We start from the raw sequence: 5,000 nt of genomic DNA, 5'->3' as shown, positions 1-5,000 counted from the left end.
ATACCCTCGGTAAAAAATTTTTACGAGGGTGAAATTTTCATCGTGGTGTCGCACGTTAGACGCGGACAGGCTACCGCGGGGTCTCTCGATCATCCAGGCCGGCAAAGTATACCCTCGGTAAAAAAATTTTACGAGGGTGAAATTTTCATCGTGGTGTCGCACGTTAGACGCGGACAGGCTATCGCGGGTCTCTCGATCATCCAGGCCGGCAAACTATACCCTCGGTAAAATTTTTTTACGAGGGTGAAATTTTCATCGTGGTGTCGCACGTTAGACGCGGACAGGCTATCGCGGGTCTCTCGATCATCCAGGCCGGCAAAGTATACCCTCGGTAAAATTTTTTTACGAGGGTGAAATTTTCATCGTGGTGTCGCACGTTAGACGCGGACAGGCTACCGCGGGTCTCTCGACCATCGAGGCCTTCAAACTATACCCTCGGTAAAATTTTTTTACAAGGGTGAAATGTTCATCGGTAAGCCGCACGTTAGATGCGGACAGGCTACCGCGGGTCTCTCGACCATCGAGGCCGTCTAACTATACCCTCGGTAAAAAAAATTTACAAGGCTGAAATGTTCATCGGGAAGCCGCACGTTAGACGAGCAGGCTACCGCGGGTCTCTCGACCATCGAGGCCTTCAAACTATACCCTCGGTAAAAAATTTTTACAAGGGTGAAATGTTCATCGGGAAGCCGCACGTTAGATGCGGACAGGCTACCGCGGGTCTCTCGACCATCGAGGCCGTCTAACTATACCCTCGGTAAAAAAAATTTACAAGGCTGAAATGTTCATCGGGAAGCCGCACGTTAGACGAGGCAGGCTACCGCGGGTCTCTCGACCATCGAGGCCGTCTAACTGTACCCTCGGTAAAAAAAATGTACAAGGCTGAAATGTTCATCGGGAAGCCGCACGTTAGACGCGGACAGGCTACCGCGGGTCTCTCGACCATCGAGGCCGTCTAACTGTACCCTCGGTAAAAAAAATTTACAAGGCTGAAATGTTCATCGGGAAGCCGCACGTTAGACGAGGCAGGCTACCGCGGGTCTCTCGACCATCGAGGCCGTCTAACTGTACCCTCGGTAAAAAAATGTACAAGGCTGAAATGTTCATCGGGAAGCCGCACGTTAGACGCGGACAGGCTACCGCGGGTCTCTCGACCATCGAGGCCGTCTAACTATCCCCTCGGTAAAAAAATTTACAAGGCTGAAATTCCATCGGAAGCCGTACGTTAGACGCAGGCAAGCTACCGCGGGTCTCTCGACCATCGAGGCCGTCTAACTGTACCCTCGGTAAAAAAAATTGACAAGGCTGAAATATTCATCGGGAAGCCGCACGTTAGACGAGGCAGGCTACCGCGGGTCTCTCGACCATCGAGGCCGTCTAAATATACCCTCGGTAAAAAAAAATTTACAAGGCTGAAATGTTCATCGGGAAGCCGCACGTTAGACGCAGGCAAGCTACTGCGGGTCTCTCGACCATCGAGGCCGTCTAACTGTACCCTCGGTAGAATTTTTTTTACCAGGCTGAAATGTTCATCGGGAAGCCGCACGTTAGACGAGGACAGGCTACCGCGGATCTCTCGACCATCGAGGCCGTCTAACTGTACCCTCGGTAAAAAAAAATTTACAAGGCTGACATGTTCATCGGGAAGCCGCACGTTAGACGAGGCAGGCTACCGCGGGTCTCTCGACCATCGAGGCCGTCTGACTTTACCCTCGGTAAAATTTTTTACAAGGGTGAAATGTTCATCGGGAAGCCGCACGTTAGACGCGGACAGGCTACCGCGGATCTCTCGACCATCGAGGCCGTCTAACTGTACCCTCGGTAAAAAAAAATGTACAAGGCTGAAATGTTCATCGGGAAGCCGCACGTTAGACGAGGCAGGCTACCGCGGGTCTCTCGACCATCGAGGCCGTCTAACTATCCCCTCGGTAAAAAAAAATTTACAAGGCTGAAATTTCCATCGGGAAGCCGTACGTTAGACGCAGGCAAGCTACCGCGGGTCTCTCGACCATCGAGGCCGTCTAACTGTACCCTCGGTAAAAAAAATTGACAAGGCTGAGATATTCATCGGGAAGCCGCACGTTAGACGCGGACAGGCTACCGCGGATCTCTCGACCATCGAGGCCGTCTAACTGTACCCTCGGTAAAAAAAAATTTACAAGGCTGACATGTTCATCGGGAAGCCGCACGTTAGACGAGGCAGGCTACCGCGGGTCTCTCGACCATCGATCGAAGCCGTCTAACTGTACCCTCGGTAAAAAAATGTACAAGGCTGAAATGTTCATCGGGAAGCCGCACGTTAGACGAGGCAGGCTACCGCGGGTCTCTCGACCATCGATCGAAGCCGTCTAACTGTACCCTCGTAAAAAAAAATGTACAAGGCTGAAATGTTCATCGGGAAGCCGCACGTTAGACGAGGCAGGCTACCGCGGGTCTCTCGACCATCGAAGCCGTCTGACTGTACCCTCGGTAAAAAAAATTCACAAGGCTGAAATGTTCATCGGGAAGCCGCACGTTAGACGAGGCAGGCTACCGCGGGTCTCTCGACCATCGAAGCCGTCTAACTGTACCCTCGGTAAAAAAAATTCACAAGGCTGAAATGTTCATCGGGAAGCCGCACGTTAGACGCAGGCAGGCTACCGCGGGTCTCTCGACCATCGAAGCCGTCTAACTGTACCCTCGGTAAAAAATTTTTACAAGGCTGAAATGTTCATCGGGAAGCCGCACGTTAGATGCGGACAGGCTACCGCGGGTCTCTCGACCATCGAGGCCGTCAAACTATACCCTCGGTAAAAAAAATTTTACAAGGGTGAAATTTTCATCGGTAAGCCGCACGTTAGACGCAGGCAGGCTACCGCGGGTCTCTCGACCATCGAAGCCTTCAAACTATACCCTCGGTAAAACTTTTTTACGAGGGTGAAATTTTCATCGGGAAGCCGCACGTTAGAATAGTACAGCAGGTCTCTCGATGAAACGATCACATTTCATGTAACGTAACGTAACAAAGGCAGGCATCGTACACCCTAACCCTAAGCCGCCTCTTGACGATGCACGTCCCTAACCCTAACCCTAACCCTAACCCTAACCCTAACCCTAACCCTAACCCTAACCCTAACCCTAACCCTAACTAAAACCCTAACCCTAACCCTAACCCTAACCCTAACCCTAACCCTAACCCTAACCCTAACCCTAACCCTAACCCTAACCCTAACCCTAACCCTAACCCTAACCCTAACCCTAACCCTAACCCTAACCCTAACCCTAACCCTAACCCTAACCCTAACCCTAACCCTAACCCTAACCCTAACCCTAACCCTAACCCTAACCCTAACCCTAACCCTAACCCTAACCCTAACCCTAACCAGTCCGTGTCAGGACCCGAGCTGTCCTTAGTCCTCGATACGTTAGCCTGGTTTCGTTCGCGAATGTCAGGTCCATATGGACATAAGCATGGTATTCCTCGATACGTTAGCCTGGTTTCGCGAGTGTCAGGACCATATGGACATAAGCATGGTATTCCTCGATACGTTAACCTGGTTTCGCGAATGTCAGGACCATATGGACATAAGCATGGTATTCCTCGATACGTTAACCTGGTTTCGCGAATGTCAGGACCATATGGACATAAGCATGGTATTCCTCGATACGTTAACCTGGTTTCGCGAATGTCAGGACGTAAGCGGGACTTGTTAATTTTTGTTTTCCATGCCTTAACCGACCGCGGGTTGGGGACGACCACGTACACTGACACCCGCGGTAGCCCGCTAGCCAGGCCGTTCACGTCCCTTTACCAGCGGTAGCCCGCTATCGGGTCGACCACGTACACTGACACCCGCGGTAGCCGCTAGCCAGGCCGTCCACGTCCCTTTACCCGCGGTAGCCCGCTATCGGGTCGACCACGTACACCGATACCCGCGGTAGCCCGCTAGCACGGCCGTCCACGTCCCTTTACCAGCGGTAGCCCAGTATCGGGTCGACCACGTACACTGACACCCGCGGTAGCCCGCTAGCCAGGCCGTCCACGTCCCTTTACCAGCGGTAGCCCGCTATCGGGTCGACCACGTACACCGACACCCGCGGTAGCCCGCTAGCCAGGCCGTCCACGTCCCTTTACCCGCGGTAGCCCGCTATCGGGTCGACCACGTACACCGATACCCGCGGTAGCCCGCTAGCACGGCCGTCCACGTCCCTTTACCCGCGGTAGCTCGCTATCGGGTCGACCACGTACACTGACACCCGCGGTAGCCCGCTAGCCAGGCCGTCCACGTCCCTTTACCAGCGGTAGCCCGCTATCGGGTCGACCACGTACACCGACACCCGCGGTAGCCCGCTAGCCAGGCCGTCCACGTCCCTTTACCCGCGGTAGCCCGCTATCGGGTCGACCACGTACACCGATACCCGCGGTAGCCCGCTAGCACGGCCGTCCACGTCCCTTTACCAGCGGTAGCCCAGTATCGGGTCGACCACGTACACTGACACCCGCGGTAGCCCGCTAGCCAGGCCGTCCACGTCCCTTTACCAGCGGTAGCCCGCTATCGGGTCGACCACGTACACCGACACCCGCGGTAGCCCGCTAGCCAGGCCGTCCACGTCCCTTTACCCGCGGTAGCCCGCTATCGGGTCGACCACGTACACCGATACCCGCGGTAGCCCGCTAGCACGGCCGTCCACGTCCCTTTACCCGCGGTAGCTCGCTATCGGGTCGACCACGTACACTGACACCCGCGGTAGCCGCTAGCCAGGCCGTCCACGTCCCTTTACCAGCGGTAGCCCGCTATCGGGTCGACCACGTACACCGACACCCGCGGTAGCCCGCTAGCCAGGCCGTCCACGTCCCTTTACCCGCGGTAGCCCGCTATCGGGTCGACCACGTACACCGATACCCGCGGTAGCCCGCTAGCACGGCCGTCCACGTCCCTTTACCAGCGGTAGCCCAGTATCGGGTCGACCACGTACACTGACACCCGCGTAGCCCGCTAGCCAGGCCGTCCACGTCCCTT

The sequence above is a fragment of the Mytilus trossulus genome, unplaced genomic scaffold (genome assembly GCF_036588685.1).
Source record: "Mytilus trossulus isolate FHL-02 unplaced genomic scaffold, PNRI_Mtr1.1.1.hap1 h1tg000732l__unscaffolded, whole genome shotgun sequence".
Classification (NCBI taxonomy): Eukaryota; Metazoa; Mollusca; class Bivalvia; order Mytilida; family Mytilidae; genus Mytilus; species Mytilus trossulus.
Note: the sequence above shows the minus strand (reverse complement) of the source record.